Source organism: Coregonus lavaretus (assembly GCF_964263955.1).
Source record: "Coregonus lavaretus genome assembly, chromosome: 16".
NCBI classification, from domain to species: domain Eukaryota; kingdom Metazoa; phylum Chordata; class Actinopteri; order Salmoniformes; family Salmonidae; genus Coregonus; species Coregonus lavaretus.
This window is the reverse complement of record NC_140003.1, coordinates 45,623,478-45,643,134: the sequence shown is the minus strand read 5'-3', so window position 1 is coordinate 45,643,134 and position 19,657 is coordinate 45,623,478. Positions and strand designations below refer to the sequence as shown.

The following is a 19,657-nucleotide window of genomic DNA, read 5'->3' as shown; positions in this document are numbered from 1 at the left end:
GAAAAGATGAACGGCTCCTTTCTTTCCCATGTCTTTTGTTTCAGTAAAGGGACCCGGCAGAAAGTTAAAGTCTGCCAACTGATCTTAAGACTGATCTTGGTACGGTAGGCGAAAAGCCAGCAGTTTTACGCTCTTTTCATTTGATTCATTTACTTCCTCTTTTGTCCTGTTATTCGCAGATATAAATATACATTTGTTTAATTTGTGTTTTTTTTTTATGTCAAATAGTTCATTCTTCATGCAATCAGTGAATCTGAACGCTCACTTCTTCCACTCGACCAGCTCATCATGAGACTGTTGGCCTCTTCTTCTTTGACATTCCGTGTTTTGTTTTACCCGTCGTAAGCATTTTGTTTATCGTACATTTTGCAAGTGTTTTCAAAGGTGGTTCTAAACTCATGCCCATATCTAATTGGGAGATGCATTTCTAAACGTACTCTCGCTCTATCGCGATTGGAACATTCTCTATCTATACTGAACAAAAATATAATCGCATCATGCAACAATTTCTAATATTTGACTGAGTACAGTTCATATAAGGAAATCAGTCAATTTAAATAAATTCATTAGGCCCTAATCTATGGATTTCACATGAATGGGCAGGGGCGCAGCCATGGGTGGGCCTGGGTGGGCATAAGCCCACCAACTTGGGAGCCAGATCCACCCACTGGGGAGCCAGGCCCAGCCAATCAGAATGAGTTTTTCCCTTATTACAGACATAAATACTCAGCTGCCCGGGTTGCTGGTCTCAGACGATCCTGCAGGTGAAGAAGCCGGATGTGGAAGTCCTGGGCTGGTGTGGTTACACGTTGAGAGGCCGGTTGGACCTACTGCCAAATTCTCTAAAACGACGTTGGAGGTAGTTTATGGTAGATAAATTAAAATTAAATTATCTAGCAACAGTTCTGGTGGACATTCCTGCAGTCAGCATGCCAATTGCAAGTTCCCTCAAAACTTGAGAAATCTGTGGCATTGTGTTGTGTGACAAAACTGCACATTTTAGAGTGACCCAGCACAAGGTGCACCTGTGTAATGATCATGCTGTTTAATCAGCTTCTTAATATGCCACACCTGTCAGGTGGATGGATTATCTTGGCACAGGAGAAATGCTCACTAAAAGGGATGTAAATACATTTGTGCACAACTTTTTAGAGAAGTAAGCTCTTTGTCCGTATGGAACATTTCTGGGATATTTTATTTGAGCTTGTGAAACATGGGACCAACACTTTACATGTTGTGTTTATATTTGTTTCGGTATACAGTATATACAGCCTAACTCCATCATCATTGTATCATTTTCTATCTCCAATCAGAACTTACTCCATTGTGACTGAACCATTCTGCATTTCCTCTAGATTCTAGAGTCAGCTCCCATTGTCAGTACATCTCTTTACATCCTAAACCTCCTGCAGTCACAGTTCTCTCTCTCAAACTTCTGCTCTGTCCTACAGTCAAAGTTCTCTCTTCTGCTTCTGCTCTGTCCTGCAGTCATATTCTCTCTCTCTCTCTTCTGCTTCTGCTCTGTCCGACAGTCACAGTTATCTATCTCTCTTCTGCTTCTGCTCTGTCCTACAGTCACAGTTCTCTCTCTCTCATCTGCTTCTGCTCTGTCCTACAGTCACAGTTATCGCTCTCTCTTCTGCTTCTGCTCTGTCCTGCAGTCAAATTATCTCTCTCTCTCTCTTCTGCTTCTGCTCTGTCCTGCAGTCAGACAGTTTTGAAATGGATTTAGGGTTTATTGGAATTTATAGAGGAGTGAGACAGAGTTCAATTAAGTAGCTATTAAGACTGAATACGATGATAGTGGCAAAAACCTACCTCATAAAAAATCTACCTCATAAAACATCTACCTCATAAAACATCTACCTAAAAAAAAAATCTACCTACCTCTTATATTTTTATTTGTCCTCAACCTTGACAGCTAATCAAAATAGTCAAGATGATATCCAAGCAGTATTCCAATCAGTGAAAATGTAATTGTACATTAATGCAGTGGGAAAATATCTTAAAGCAACTGTGATCACAGCCCTGTTTAGAATATTATCATAGTAATGTATGTAGTTAGTTGTAGTTAGTTGTAGTTAGTTGTAGTTCATTGTAGTTAGTTGTATTTAGTTGTAGTTAGTTGTAGTTCGTTGTAGTTAGATATCTGAGCAGTGTGTATGAGTGTGGGTGGACAGTGCCATTTGTCCTGATGTGGACCAGTTTCCTTCAGACTGTGCCAGGGCAAACCTCTGATTTGCCGATCCAACCATGACGATAAGGGCCAGACACCCAATGGACAGTCAGTATAGTTATACCAAGGAGCTATTTAGTTAGTTATTTTCATCAATATTCCTTTTGATATTTCTTTATTTTCTTGACACAGATGAATGAAAGCTTCTCATTCTATTTTGACTCGTTCTCTCTCTCTAGAGTCTAAGGGGGCGGGGGGTCCTACTAAACTAACGTTTGGAATTGTTTTAAGATGGTTATACCAAGGATCATTCAGCTATTTGATTTTGAGTTTTAGGACCCCTTAAGGCAGTGGTCACCAAACTACGGCCCGCGGGCCGGATACGGCCCGTCAGCACATTTGGCCCGGCCCTCTGAACAATCCCAGAGACGCTATCGGATTTTTTTCCTATTTGGCCTCCAGAAAAAAAATCCTAGGCCCGGCCCTGTCAAAGAGAGAACGGAATAATGGCGAAAAGGTTAGGTAAGAGAAAAATTGATTCAGAATGCAGGGTATTTAACCCGCAGTGGACAAACAATTATTTTTTTGTTCAATGCAAAGAAAAGGCTGTTTGTCTCATCTGTCAAGAGACGGTGGCGGTATTCAAAGAATACAATCTTCGCCGACACTATGAATCCCGTCACAAAGACAAGTACGATAGCTTGCAAGGCCAAATACGAGCAGACAAACTCTCAAAGCTAAAAAGTGGACTACTATCTCAGCAGAATACATTTGTACGCCAAGCTCAGCTGAACCAGGCATCCGTTCGGGCCAGCTTTCGGGTTGCTAAACTGATAGCAAGCAGCGGTAAGCCTTTCACTGACGGAGAGTTTGTTAAGAAATGTATGGATGCTGTCGCGGAGGAGGTGTGTCCCGAGAAGAAAGATGCATTTAATGCCGTAAGTCTGTCGGCGAGTACAATCACCAGACGCGTTGAAGAAATCGGGAGTAATGTATATGCCCAGCTGCAGCAGAAGACGAAAGAATTTGACTTTTTGTCATTACCACTGGATGAGAGCACGGACGTGCAAGACACAGCGCAACTGCTAATTTTTATTCGTGGAGTTAGCGCAAACTTTGAGATATGCGAGGAGCTGGCAGCCCTCCAAAGTCTCAAAGGGACTACAACGGGAGAGGATATTTTTGACAAAGTGTGCCAAACCATGGAGAAGTTGGACCTGGACTGGTCAAAGCTAGCTAGCATCACGACTGACGGGGCTCCTAGCATGGTGGGCGAAACTCGCGGTCTAATAGGACGCATGAACCGGGAGTTGGAAAAAAGGGGTCTCACCGCCCCGCTACGAGTCCACTGCCTAATTCACCAGCAAGCACTGTGCTGCAAAGTGTTGACGTGGGATTCTGTAATGAAGGTTGTGGTGTCGTGCATAAACTTCATCAGAGCAAAGGGACTTAAACACAGGCAGTTCCAAGAATTCCTGTCTGAACTGGAGTCTACGCACGGAGATGTGCTGTACTACACAGAGGTCCGATGGCTGAGCCGGGGCAGAGTTTTGAGGCGTTTTTACGAGCTGCTACCCGAAATTAACGCATTTCTTCATTTTAAAGACAAAACGGTCCCAGAGCTGATCGACCCAGAATGGAAATGGCACCTCGCATTTTTAACAGACGTGACAGAAATACTTAACAGCCTTAACTTGCAGCTACAAGGCGAGGGGAAACTCATTTGCGACATGTATTCACACATAAAAGCATTTGAGGTTAAATTAGCGCTGCTTTTGGAACAAGTGAAAAAGCGCAACTTCGTCCATCTTCCTGCTACCCAAAACCTGTCGACAGAGAACCCAGCGGTCCCGTTCCCAGCTGAAAAGTGCGTGGAAGCACTGGAAATGCTGAAGGCGGAGTTCGGTGTGCGATTCAGTGAACTACATGTTCATGCAAAATAAATCCGTCTTTTTCAGAACCCCTTTGTTGCCGACATTGATGAAGCCCAGCCTTCATATCAGTTTGAGTTGGCTGAGTTACAGAACTGTGATGTTCTGAAAGACGCATTCAAGCCCAACAGTCTCATTGACTTCTATGCCGCCCTCCCAAACGACACATATCCAAACATCAAAAAACACGCAATGAAAATGTCCACAGTTTTTGGCAGCACGTATATCTGCGAGAAAACCTTTTCTCGCATGAAACTGCTGAAAACTCCGATGAGATCAAGATTGACAGATGAACATTTGCATCAGTGCTTGAGACTGGCTGTAACTAGAATGGAACCTGATATTCAACTTCTCACCAGCCAGATGCAGGCCCACAGTTCACACTGATGAACATACATAGGTAAGCTCACTTTTCTGACTTGAATGAGTCATTCTGAGCATAAACAAATATAATCATAATAAAATCTACTGGGATAAAATCCATCTTTACAACCATACTGGTAGTGAAATGTATTGTGCTGTGTAGGTGCTGTATCACTTAGTTCAGTTTCTCAACCTGCTTCCTTTGTGGTTTTCACAGGGAAGTTGATGAGAGAGAGCTGCAAACAGCGGTGTCTACAAGCCTACTGGAACCTACAAAAGGATTATAAGGAAGGAACACAAGAACTTTAAGAGACTGCTCATATGTGTCAGAGAGATTCTGCTCTGACAACTGAGCTGAACTTTTATCTGTTAAGATTGTGCATGGCACAACAGAAAGTTAATGTTCCATGGCTTTTTTTTCTATGAAGAACCCAGAGAGAGTTATTTAGTTATTATTTATTTCATAAATAGTGTTATTTATTTCCTGTTTTTTCTGTGAAGAACTCAGAGAGGGTTATTTAGTTATTATTTATTTCATTAATAGTGTTATTATTTGTTTCCTGACATTTTTTCTGTAAAGAACCTGGAAAGGGTTATTTGGTTATGTGTGGCTTTCTGGAAAACAATAAATTTTTTAAGCTCCCCTACGATCGTCACACTTTTTCTGTTACAAACTGACACCGGCCCCCCATCAGAGAAGGGAAAAGTTATGTGGCCCTCACAGGAAAAAGTTTGGGGACCCCTGCCTTAAGGTATAAACCAAATATATCAAAAAAAAATTTGGGGGGGGGGTGGGGTGAAACACCGAATTTGGCCTTAATGCTATTAGCTCATAGAAACGCAATGAATAATGGCTTCATACATGGATTAACACATAGTCCCAAAAAATATCAAAAATAAGTTTGTTCTGAAGTGTCTGTCCTATATCTGAGATATATAAAAAAGATCAGAAAACTATTTTTTATGCATTTTTTGGATGTATTTAACCCCTTATTTTAGGCAATAAACTATATCCCTATACTTTATACTGTAAAGTCGTGGTCAAAAGTTTTGAAAATGACACAAGTATTGGTCTTCACAAAGTTCGCTGCTTCAGTGTTATGAGATATTTTTGTCAGGTGTTACTATGGTATACTGAAGTATAATTACGAGCATTCCATAAGTGTCAAAGGCTTTTAGTGACAATTACATTACGTTTATGCAAAGAGTCAATATTTGCAGTGTTGACCCTTCTTTTTCAAGACCTCTGAAATCCGCCCTGGCATGCTGTCAATTAACTTCTGGGCCACATCCTGACTGATGGCAGCCCATTCTTGCGTAATCAATGCTTGGAGTTTGTCCGAATTTGTGGGGTTTTGTTTGTCCACCCGCCTCTTGAGGATTGGCCATAAATTCTCAATGGGATTAAGGTCTGGGGAGTTTCCTGGCCATGGACCCAAAATTTCGATGTTTTGTTCCCCGAGCCACTTAGTTATCACTTTTGCCTTATGGCAAGGTGCTCCATCATGCTGGAAAAGGCATTGTTCGTCACAAAACTGTTCTTGGATGGTTGGGAGAAGTTGATCTCGGAGGATGTGTTGGTACCATTCTTTATTCATGGCTGTGTTCTTAGGCAGAATTGTGAGTGAGCCCACTCCCTTGGCTGAGAAGCAACCCCACACATGAATGGTCTCAGGATGCTTTACTGTTGACATGACACAGGACTGATGGTAGCGCTCACCTTGTCTTCCTCGGACAAGCTTTTTTTCCGGAAAGGGGATTCATCATAGAAAATGACTTTACCCCAGTCCTCAGCAGTCCAATCCCTGTACCTTTTGCAGAATATCAGTCTGTCCCTGATGTTTCCTTGCAGGTAACCATGGTTAACAGAGGAAGAACAATGATTTCAAGCACCACCCTCCTTTTAAAGCTTCCAGTCTGTTATTCTAACTCAATCAGCATGACAGAGTGACCTCCAGCCTTGTCCTCGTCAACACTCTCACCTGTGTTAACGAGAGAATCACTGACATGATGTCAGCTGGTCCTTTTGTGGCAGGGCTGAAATGCAGTGGAAATGTTGTTTGGGGATTAAGTTCATTTTCATGGCAAAGAGGGACTTTGCAATTAATTGCAATTCATCTGATCACTTTTCATAACATTCTGGAGTATATGCAAATTGCCATTATAAAAACTGAGGCAGCAGACTTTGTGAAAATTAATATTTGTGTCATTCTCAAAACTCTTGACCGCGACTGTACTTCCATTCATTTTTTAAACTGGTACCCAGCTACCTTCAGACTAGTCTTGTGAGGCTTGTGTGCATCCTAGAGCAAAACTGACATGTACCTGTTCATGAGAAACTCACCTTTCCACAGAAGGGTCATAATAGTTCGGACACCACAGACCGGTGAGAAGACCAATTTTAGAGAAGTCTCATGTTCTGAAAAAACACTGCTCTAGCTCTGCCACCTTTCACCTCAGATGCGGAAGGGCGACATTGGCGGAAGCTGTTAATTGAGCCGCAGCTCATGCCCAAAAAGAATATCTCTAGCTTAAACTGATGGATTTTGATGGGGATTTTTTTTTAATGCTAATTTCATTTCCGCTGGGCCGCGGACATCGACTCTAGGGGGTTAACTTTAATTCACTAACTCTATCTCTTTAACTATAATTCACCAACTCTCTCTCTCATCCTGTCCTTACCATAGCCTTTTCTCATCTCTCCGTTTAGTTTTCTTGAAGTTGTTTGCTAATGCTTTGCCGTTGTTGCAGATCATGTCAACGGACATTGCACTAGCCCCACCTCCCAGCCGTGCTCCGTGGGGAAGTCTCGCATCCCAGGGGTTCCTGAGGGCCCGCGGATCACCCGGAGAGGGACCGGCCAACCACCCTTCCGCAAGGCCCAGTCCGCCGCTTGCATAGAGATCTCTTTGCCTGTTTCCACCCACACGGAAGGTGTGTGCTTGTCTCCTTCCCCTTGACCTAAACCCTCCTCCTAACCTCCTCATCCTCCCCTCCTAAGTGCATGTCGACCAGTCATCAACAGGTAGGGGGTTGGTGGTGTGGGGGTTGGTGGGGTGGGGGTTGGTGGGGTATCTGCTGTTGTCTAATTGACTATAATTGTGTCTTCTATATGGCTTTTCTATCCTGAAGAAAAACTGGTGACTATTATTTTAGCATAACTGAGTATACCTGACGGAAAGTTCCTGTATTATGTCCCTCCTGGTCAATGACCTTGTACCCCTGCACATCGACTCGGTACTCGGGTCTGTATATAGACAAGTTATCGTTACTCATTGTGTATTTATTCCTTGTGTTATTATTTTTCTAAATATCACTCAGCATTGTTGGGAAGGGCCCGTCCCGTAAGCAAACATTTGTATTTAAAAGGTGTTAAATACATGTCCAAAAAATAAATAACAAATGTTTACTTCCCAACAATACTGAGTGATTATTTTTGATTGCACCAGTCCCTCCTGCAGCAAAGCACAGCCAGCGCATGATGCTGCCACCCCCGTGCTTCACGGTTGAGATGGTGTTCTTCGGCTTGCAAGCAACCCCCTTTTTCCTCCAAACATAACGATGGTCATTATGGCCGAACAGTTCTATTTTTGTTTCATCAGACAAGAGGACATTTCTCCAAAAAGTATGATCTTTGTCCCCATGTGCAGTTGCAAGCCGTAGTCTGGCTTTTTTATGGCGGTTTTGGAGCAGTGGCTTCTTCCTTGCTGAGCGGCCTTTCAGGTTATGTCGATATAGGACTCCAGCATCTTCACAAGGTCCTTTGCTGTTGTTCTGGGATTGATTTACACTTTTCGCACCAAAGTACGTTCCACGTCTCCTTTCTGAGCGTTATGACGCCTGCGTAGTCCCATGGTGTTTATACTTGCGTACTATTGTTTGAACAGATGAAAGTGGTACCTTCAGGCGTTTGCGTGTATGTAAACTTCCGACTTCAACTGTACGTGTTCGTGAGACTCACGTTTCCACAGAGGGGTCCTGTAGCCCAAACTGTTTGGACACTACAGACAGCAGATCGGCTGTAGTTGAGTCCCAAGAGACTTGTGGGGGTGTAAGAGCATCTAAAGCTCATTTCCTGCATTTTTAGACAATCCAATATAAAATGAATATATGAATATATATTTTTTAGCAGACGCGCTTATCCAGAGCGACTTACAGGAGCAATTAGGGTTAAGTGCCTTGCTCAAGGGCACATCGACATATTTTTCACCTAGTCGGCTCGGGGATTAGAACCAGCGACCTTTCGGTTACTGGCACAACGCTCTTAACCACTAAGCTACCTGCCGCCCTAATATGCCGTCTATTTAGAACAAAAAGTAAGCAAAATTGCCCACAGTCATCAAGCTAGCTAAGAGATCATGATTAAACATGATTAAGTGATTAATAAGACTGAACTAGATCGAAGGTAATTCAATAATAAATAATGTGTTGCACTTTTAACCAATAGCCTAACAAATGAACTCTTGAAAAAACTGGAGGCCAGTTCCGCCTTTTGTTTCGTCACGGAAGCTTCCTTTTCAGCATAGAAGACTTGAGCACGCGCTGCGTCCACCTTGGCACGTGCTTTGATGGCTGCAGAACTCGCCGTTGAGGATCTGCTTGACTGTTTTGATTACCTTGATCTTGTGGACTGAGACTTGGTCTCAATGTGTTGAAGAGGCTCCTCCATCTCTATTACTCGCTCCTCTTCCTCTTTCTGTCGAACACTCGCCTCTGGTTGCTGCATCGTAGACTGCTGGCCTTCCCTAGGATCATAGGCTTTTGTTGGCTAATGAACGTAGAATCATAACCACCACGTGCAATTATTCTTGTGCTTGAGCCCACTGTGATGATGTGTTTTTCACTATTCTGCCCTTGAATTGCGTTCCCATGCAAAACTAGACAGATATCTAACAACTGAGTCTTCAATAAACCTTCCAAGGCATAACTTTTCTTGAATTAATGTATTGAAAACGTTTTTGTTGTGAAACTGCTTAATACAGAAAATAATAGACTTTAGTATTCAATTCACATTGACATACTGTAGCTGTACATTATACATTTCAAGTTGAAGTTGCATAAATACAAAGCATGTGCCAAGGTACCATGTATCTGACATGACGCCAAACCAGATAGATAATTACCATATGAGTAACTAGCCAACTCCTTTCATTAGTCTAACAACGTGCAAACACCTCTGTACAATAACAAAAGCATATTACACTAGAAAAAGTAACAAGCTATAGTATAGTATGTTTTACAATTTGCTTACATGACGCACGGGCAAACTAATACACCTGACGACATACATTGAAAGGCAAGGTAATTTGCATGAGTAAATGTAACTAACTAACATTGATAAGTATATATGTATTTATGTGTATGTATATGTATGTGTACGTATATATATATATATATATATATATATATATATATATATATATATATATATATATATATATATATATACAGTGGGGAGAACAAGTATTTGATACACTGCTGATTTTTCAGGTTTTCCTACTTACAAAGCATGTAGAGGTCTGTAATTTTAATCATAGGTACACTTCAACTGTGAGAGACGGAATCTAAAACAAAAATCCTGAAAATCACATTGTATGATTTTTAAGTAATTAATTTGCATTTTATTGCATGACATAAGTATTTGATCACCTACCAACCAGTAAGAATTCTGGCACTCACAGACCTGTTAGTTTTTCTTTAAGAAGCCCTCCTGTTCTCCACTCATTACCTGTATTAACTGCACCTGTTTGAACTCGTTACCTGTATAAAAGACACCTGTCCACACACTCAATCAAACAGACTCCAACCTCTCCACAATGGCCACGACCAGAGCGCTGTGTAAGGACATTAGGGTTAAAATTGTAGACCTGCACAAGGCTGGGATGGGCTACAGGACAATAGGCAAGCAGCTTGGTGAGAAGGCAACAACTGTTGGCGCAATTATTAGAAAATTGAAGAAGTTCAAGATGACGGTCAATCAGCCTCGGTCTGGGGCTCCATGCAAGATCTCACCTCGTGGGGCATCGATGATCATGAGGAAGGTGAGAGATCAGCCCAGATCTACACGGCAGGACCTGGTCAATGACCTGAAGCCAGGGCAACTAAGCAGTGGCTCCGTAAGAAGCATCTCAAGGTCCTGGAGTGGCCTAGCCAGTCTCCAGACCTGAACCCAATAGAAAATCTTTGGAGGGAGCTGAAAGTCCGTATTGCCCAGCGAAAGCCCCGAAACCTGAAGGATCTGGAGAAGGTCTGTATGGAGAAGTGGGCCAAAATCCCTGCTGCAGTGTGTGCAAACCTGGTCAAGACCTACAGGAAACGTATGATCTCTGTAATTGCATACAAAGGTTTCTGTACCAAATATTAAGTTCTGCTTTTCTGATGTGTCAAATACTTATGTCATGCAATAAAAAGCAAATTAATTTCTTAAAAATCATACAATGTGATTTTCTGGATTTTTGTTTTAGATTCCGTCTCTCACAGTTAAAGTGTACCTATGATAAAAATGACAGACCTCTACATGCTTTGTAAGTAGGAAAACCTGCAAAATCGGCAGTGTATCAAATACTTGTTCTCCTCACTGTATATATATATATTTACCAAAAAATATATGGGGGATTGTAAGTGATGCAGACATTTACATTGATGGAAGCTACAATCTATCTGCAATATTAAAGCTGATCTACTGATCTAGCAGACTTCGAAAAGGCATTTGATAAAGTTCGACTGGGGTTTATATATAAATGCCTGGAGCATTTCAATTTTGGAGAATCTCTTATAAAATGGGTCAAAATCATGTATAGTAACCCTAGGTGTAAAATAGTAAATAATGGCTATTTCTCAGAAAGTTTTAAACTGTCAAGAGGAGTGAAACAAGGTTGTCCACTATCGGCATATCTATTTATTGTGGCCATCGAGATGTTAGCTATTAAAATCAGATCCAATAATAATATCAGAGGATTAGAAATACAGGGCTTAAAAACAAAGGTGTCATTGTACGCTGATGATTCATGTTTTCTTTTAAATCCACAACTAGAATCCCTCCACAGCCTCATAGAGGATCTAGATACATTTTCTAACCTTTCTGGATTACAACCAAATTATGACAAATGTGCTATATTACGTATTGGATCACTAAAAAATACAATTTTTACATTACCATGTAGTTTACCAATAAAATGGTCTGATGGTGATGTGGATATACTCGGAATACATATCCCAAAGGAAATAAATGATCTCACTTCAATAAATGTTAATAGAAAGTTAGCAAAAATAGATAAGATCTTACTACCATGGAAAGGAAAATACCTGTCAATTTGTGGAAAAATCACCCTGATTAACTCTTTAGTATTATCCCAGTTTACCTATTTGCTTATGGTCTTGCCTACGCCTAGCGAACAGTTTTTTGATTTATATGAGAAAAAAATATTCAATTTTATTTGGAACGGCAAGCCAGACAAAATTAAAAGAGCATATTTGTATAATGAATATGAATTCGGAGGACAGAAATTATTAAATATTAAAGCATTAGACCTATCACTAAAAGCTTCAGTCATACAAAAGTTATACTTAAATCCGAACTGGTTCTCAAGCAAATTAGTAAGATTGTCTCACCCAATGTTCAAGAAAGGCCTTTTTACCTTTATTCAGATTACAACCTCTCACTTTCAGTTATTTGAAAAGGAAATAATCTCCCAAATTTCACTATTTCTAAAACAAGCCATAGAAAGTTGGTTGCAATTTCAATTTAATCCTCCAGAAACGACAGAACAAATAATGCAACAAATATTGTGGTTAAATTCAAATATACTAATTGACAAAAAAACTTAATTTTTTGACAGAATGTTTAAAAAAGGTATAATCTTCGTAAATGATATCATCGGTAGGACTGGTGGAGTTATGTCGCACATGCAGCTGACAAAAACATATGGAAATGTCTGCTCTACCCAAAATTACAACCAAATAATTGCAGCCTTACCGCAAAAGTGGAAGAGGAAAGTGGAAGGGGGAGAAAGTAAGGAACTTGTCTGTCGGCCTTGCATTAAAGAACATAATTGGTTAAGGAAAACTGTGATAAATAAAAAAGTATATCAGTTTCACTTAAGGACCAAAGGATTGACAGCCGTCCCATATAGATTGCAAAATAGTTGGGAAGAGATCTTTGACGTACCGATCCCATGGCATAGTGTTTATGAACTGACACGCAAAACGACACCGGATTCAAAAATTAGAATCTTTCAATTTAAATTATTATATACAATTCTTGCTACCAATAGAATGTTATTTATATGGGGGATACAATCTCCCCAGCTCTGCAGATTTTGCTGTGAAGAGACAGAATCATTAGATCATTTGTTTTGGTTCTGTCCATTTGTAGCTTGTTTTTGGACACAGGTCCAGGAATGGCTAAAGGATTGCAATATTTACCTGGAACTAACCTTGCAGATAGCATTACTGGGTGATCTGAAAAGTCATAGTCAATCAATCAATAATATAATAATACTTTTAGCAAAAATGTTTATTTTTAATTCACAATCTGTAGAAGCAATGAGAATAGAAAGGTTCAGAACTTTTGTAAAACATCACAGTACAGTTGAAATATATATGGCAAATAGAAATCCTATATGGATGGTGTTAAGAGATAGATGGGAGGTATTGAATAGAGTTGAAGGATGGGACTAATAACAAATAACAACAAATAATAACAAAGATAGCTAATAATGTAAGCATACTGTGTCCATAATAAGTATATAGGTTGTATGTTGGGAGCTTTTGGGAAAGAGCACAGTTAGAAAGATATGGCATATAGAAGCAAACCGGATGGACATCATGAAAATGATCGGAGAGGTTGAGAGTAGAAGAAGTTCAGGAGCAATAAAAAAATAAAAATAAATATATATATATATATATATATATATATATATATATATATATATATATATATATATATATATATATATATATAATAGAATTATTGTAAAATGAACTCTGTCCATAAGGTGTAGATAGTAAGTATAGACCGGAAGTAGAGGCCTGGGCATTGTTCTTCACTAATTTACTCCAAGTAGGGAAAGGATGGTGGGGTTGAAAAGTAATAAAGGGGAGTATATGTATATAAAGAAAATATATTTAAAAAAAACATGGGGATTGGAAGTGATGCAGACAATTACATTGATAGAAGATACAATCTATCTGCAATATTAAGCTGATCCATTCCCCCCCCCCCCAAAAAAAAAAAAAAAGATCATAAACATAACAAAAACAAACAAAAAAACAAAAAAAAAAAACAGCTGAACTACCCCCTAAAAAATAAATAAAGAGAACAAATAAAAGGTTACCATCGCTCTTATTTAACCATACCAAACATAACATAATGTATCATAATAAATAGACTGTCTTGGATTTACGTACAGAATAATATGAAATGCTCTGAGGTGAGGTTGGTTTATTAGGGAGATAAATGGACTGAGAGAGAGGGAACACTAAGGATTTACTCACACACACATACAGCCGTTTTTCTTTCATGAGCAAGGCCTTATTTATATTACAGCATATTGGATGACTGTCATTCATATTCCATTCAACCAGCTCAATGTAACTAACATCGATAGGTTTAGGCTACTACATGATACTCAAATTTTCCAAGCCAAACCTTCATATCATGACCGCTAACCACTACACACAGCCTACATCGATGTCACGTCATAGTCAACATAGCTACGAGGACTAACACATTAGTAAACCCACTACAATCATGCAGTACAGTTTGCAGTCAGAGAGCCGTTTAACAGTTAGACCGTAAATTAATAAAAGCCAAAAGCTTACCTTGACTTGGAAGAGTTCCGGTGTTGGATAGCCATAGCCAGCTAGCTAGCATAGCATCCCTCTCTGTTTGAGCCGGGTGTTTGAGTAGGCTAAACTAGCTAGCTGCATTCGCTAGCTAAGTGAAAGTGAGAAGAAAAAAGAAAAAACACAACCAAATATAGCTACCTCTCTCTCCTGCTTTTCATTATTTTTGGAAGAATGGCCATGAGCCCACTAGGTTTTGTATTGAAGTCAATGTACCCAGAGGAGGACGGAGGTAGCTGTCCTCCGGCTACACCATGGTGCTACCCTACAGAGTGCTGTTGAGGCTACTGTAGACCTTCATTGCAAAACAGTGTGTTTTAATCAATTATTTGGTCATTTGAATATACTTAGTATAGTTTCACTATTTTTATTTTTATTAAATTCACTGAGGAGGATGGTCCTCCCCACCACGGATACACACACACACCAGGATACTGCACTTTTTCACAAAAACTGTATTCACATTTCTGCCCCTGAACAAATCCTCCATCACAAGGCAGCACCCATGGAGCTGGGAGGCAGGCTGGCGGTTCTGCCCTGCAGTGTTCTGCCCTGTGGTTCTGTCCTGCGGTTCTGCAGTGTTCTGCCCTGTGGTTCTGTCCTGCGGTTCTACAGTGTTCTGCCCTGTGGTTCTGTCCTGCGGTTCTGCAGTGTTCTTCCCTGCGGTTCTTCCTGCCGTTCTGCTGTGTTCTACATTAGCTTGCACTCCATGTTTTAATGAAGGTCAGGGCAAGGCGACCGCTTCGTTACTAACTAAATTGATACTGACATGCTATAAATCCCTGTTTTACATTTATTCCCAGAGCTCCATTAATTAATGACCTTTAGAAAATAATATCAGTGCCAGAAAGTATTTGGTTCAGTTCGCTGTCACTCAGAACCTTGATGTCTGTTCATTACGGAATGAAATCACAGCAGGATGTGTGACAGACTTTCCAAGAGTAGTTAACAAAAGATCACAGTTGTCAACGTATTCAAGTCGTCAGAGTGCAAAATCAGGATTAGCCTGTATATGAAAAGGATATATTAGTCAGATGAACTCAAACCTGTCCATTAACCAGCCAACAGCTCAACAGGTGAATCATAAAATGGTGGCTTCAAAATGTCAAAACACAGGAAGACAATAGGTTTTAATAAAGCCCTTTTAGTGCTGTATGCCCTGGGCAGTTCGTTATCTATCTTTCACAATCTTTAATGATGGGGGAAATCATGGAGACTATCTATGGTGTGTATTCTGCTGCCACTCCCATCAGGCAGTGCGATGCGACCCCCTTACCCCTCCAGTTTGTCGCTAGCACTGGGTTACCACGGCGATGCAGCAGAAGGGTCACTGGAATACTTAATGGTCAATGAGCTCTAATGAGGCCCACACACCATGCGACGCAACACACATACACCAGGCGACGCAACACACACACACCAGGCGACGCGACACACACACACCAGGCGACGCGACACACACACACCAGGCGACGCGACACACACACACCAGGTGACGCAACACACACACACCAGGCGACGCGACACACATACACCAGGCGACACAACACACACACACCAGGCGACGCGACACACACACACCAGGCGACGCGACACACACACACCAGGCGACGCGACACACACACACCATGCGACGCAACACACATACACCAGGTGACGCAACACACACACACCAGGCGACGCAACAAACACACACCAGGCGACGCTACACACACACACCAGGCGACACAACACACACACAAGGCGACACAACACACACACACACACCAGGCGACGCAACACACACACAAGGCAACGCGACACACACACACCAGGCGACGCTACACACACACAACAGGTGACGCGACACACACACACCAGGCAACGCGACACACACACACCAGGCGACGCGACACACACATACCAGGCGACACGACACACACACCAGGCGACGCAACACACACACACCAGGCGACGCAACACACACACACCAGGCGACGCAACACACACACACCAGGCGACGCGACACACACACACCAGGCGACGCGACACACACATACCAGGCGACACGACACACACACCAGGCGACGCAACACACACACACCAGGCGACGCAACACACACACACCAGGCGACGCAACACACACACACCAGGCGACGCAACACACACACACCAGGCGACGCAACACACACACACACCAGGCGACGCAACACACACACACCAGGCGACGCAACACATACACACCAGGCGACGCAACACACACACAACAGGCGACGCGACACACACACACCAGGCGACGCGACACACACACACCAGGCGACGCAACACACACACAACAGGCGACACAACACACACACACCAGGCGACGCAACACAAACACACCAGGCGACACAACACACACACACCAGGCGACAACGTAAACAACATCGCATGCCTCCCTGTCTGACAGAATGAATTATTAAAGCAATGCGACATGAGAGGCAATTATGGACTCTGCTTATAGTTATAGCTGTAACATTGTCCGGTGCATAGCCATTCTCCAAGCTGTATACCCTCTCTAGTGTTTAGCCTAGTTATTCTGTGAAATGGACGGGTACTCTAAGGGATTATCTCGGTGGTGGTATGTGGGGTATAAACTTGCTGAAGCCTCTTGGTTTCATTCTAGTAGTGATTCAGTTATTGTCAGATGTAGTTCTAGGGCATCTGACTGTAATCCTCTCTCCACTATAATGTGTGTATGTCCTCCTCTCTCCACTATAATGTCTGTCTGTCCTCCTCTCTCCACTATAATGTCTGTCTGTCCTCCTCTCTCCACTATAATGTCTGTCTGTCCTCCTCTCTCCACTATAATGTGTCTGTCCTCCTCTCTCCACTATAATGTGTGTCTGTCCTCGTCTCTCCACTATACAGTCTATGTGCGTCTGCGTTGCTGAAGCATTGCCCTCCCTCCCTCCCTCTCTCCTCCACCCCTCCCTCTTCCTACTAAATCCCTGCTTGGCCCCCTTGGGGGTACCCGCGTCCTGTCAGAGTGCCACTGTGAGTGACTTTCATTAGGTAACCCCCCCACAAGCTCTGCCATGCACAAACACACCACAGACTGCCACTCTGGCCACAGCCCAGACAACTAAAGCCATTCTGATCCTAGTCTCGATGCTAGCAGGCAGCGTCGTTGCGCAGTGTAGCATCGCCCTGAACATTGAACAGCTGTAGTGCAGCCTAGGGGGGATGTATTACAGTTTATCAACTTATTAATTTGTCACAGAAACATGTTCCACTTGTCTTGTGTGGACTGAGAATGTAGGAATATCCAGCTGTAGAAACACATATACAGTGAGGGAAAAAATTATTTGATCCCCAACTGATTTTGTACGTTTGCCCACTGACAAAGAAATGATCAGTCTATAATTTTAATGGTAGGTTTCTTTGAACAGTGAGAGACAGAAGAACAACAACAAAATCCAGAAAAACGCATGTCAAAAATGTTAAAAATTGATTTACATTTTAATGAGGGAAATATGTATTTGACCCCCTCTCATTCAGAAATATTTCTGGCTCCCAGGTGTCTTTTACACAGGTAACGAGCTGAGATTAGGAGCACACTCTTAAAGGGAGTGCTCCTAATCTCAGCTTGTTACCTGTATAAAAGACACCTGTCCACAGAAGCAATCAATCAATCAGATTCCAAACTCTCCGCCATGGCCAAGACGAAAGAGCTCTCCAAGGATGTCAGGGACAAGATTGTAGACCTACACAAGGCTGGAATGGGCTACAAGACCATCACCAAGCAGCTTGGTGAGAAGGTGACAACAGTTGGGGCGATTATTCGCAAATGGAAGAAACACAAAAGAACTGTCAATCTCCCTCGGCCTGGGGTTCCATGCAAGATCTCACCTCGTGGAGTTGCAATGATCATGAGAACGGTGAGGAATCAGCCCAGAACTAAACGGGAGGATCTTGTCAGTGATCTCAAGGCAGCTGGGACCATAGTCACCAAGAAAACAATTGATAACACACTATGCTGTGAAGGACTGAAATCCTGCAGCACCCGCAAGGTCCCCCTGCTCAAGAAAGCACATATACAGGCCATCTGAAGTTTGCCAATGAACATCTGAATGATTCAGAGGAGAACTGGGTGAAAGTGTTGTGGTCAGATGAGACCAAAATGGAGCTCTTTGGCATCAACTGAACTCGCCATGTTTGGAGGAGGAGGACTGCTGCCTATGACCCCAAGAACACCATCCCCACCGTCAAACATGGAGGTGGAAACATTATGCTTTGGGGGTGTTTTTCTGCTAAGGGGACAGGACAACTTCACCGCATCAAAGGGATGATGGACGGGGCCATGTACCGTCAAATCTTGGGTGAGAACCTCCTTCCCTCAGCCAGGGCATTGAAAATGGGTCGTGGATGGGTATTCCATCATGACAATGATCCAAAACACATGGCCAAGTCAACAAAGGAGTGGCTCAAGAAGAAGCACATTAAGGTCCTGGAGTGGATCTGCAAAGAGGAGTGGGACAAAATCCCTCCTGAGATGTGTGCAAACCTGGTGGCCAACTACAAGAAACATCTGACCTCTGTGATTGCCAACAAGGGTTTTGCCACCAAGTACTAAGTCATGTTTTGCAGAGGGGTCAAATACTTATTTCCCTCATTAAAATCCAAATCAATTTATAACATTTTTGACATGCGTTTTTCTGGATTTTTTTGTTGTTATTCTGTCTCTCACTGTTCAAATACACCTACCATTAAAATGATAGACTGATAATGTCTTTGTCAGTGGGCAAACTTACAAAATCAGCAGGGGATCAAATACTTTTTTCCCTCACTGTACAGTGGGGAAAAAAGTATTTAGTCAGCCACCAATTGTGCAAGTTCTCCCACTTAAAAAGATGAGAGAGGCCTGTAATTTTCATCATAGGTACATGTTAACTATGACAGACAAAATGAGAAAAAAAATCCAGAAAATCACATTGTAGGATTTTTTATGAATTTAATTGCAAATTATGGTGGAAAATAAGTATTTGGTCAATAACAAAAGTTTCTCAATACATTGTTATATACCCTTTGTTGGCAATGACATAGGTCAAACGTTTTCTGCAAGTCTTCACAAGGTTTTCACACACTGTTGCTGGTATTTTGGCCCATTCCTCCATGCAGATCTCCTCTAGAGCAGTGATGTTTTAGGGCTGTCGCTGGGCAACACGGACTTTCAACTCCCTCCAAAGATTTTCTATGGGGTTGAGATCTGGAGACTGGCTGGGCCACTCCAGGACCTTGAAATGCTTCTTACGAAGCCACTCCTTCATTGCCCGGGCAGTGTGTTTGGGATCATTGTCATGCTGAAAGACCCAGCCACATT

At 42.1% G+C, this 19,657-nt stretch overlaps 1 pseudogene across 1 annotated transcript in view; it reads left to right on the top strand.

Moving 5' to 3' along the window:
* The window catches only part of LOC311143864 (syntaxin-binding protein 5-like), a 293,895-nt pseudogene that overhangs the window by 255,828 nt on the left and 18,410 nt on the right, over positions 1 to 19,657 (top strand). The window contains exons 21-22 of the transcript in view: positions 45 to 99; positions 7,222 to 7,404. The product of the transcript in view is annotated as a syntaxin-binding protein 5-like (transcript). The remainder of the gene's footprint in view (positions 1 to 44; positions 100 to 7,221; positions 7,405 to 19,657) is intronic.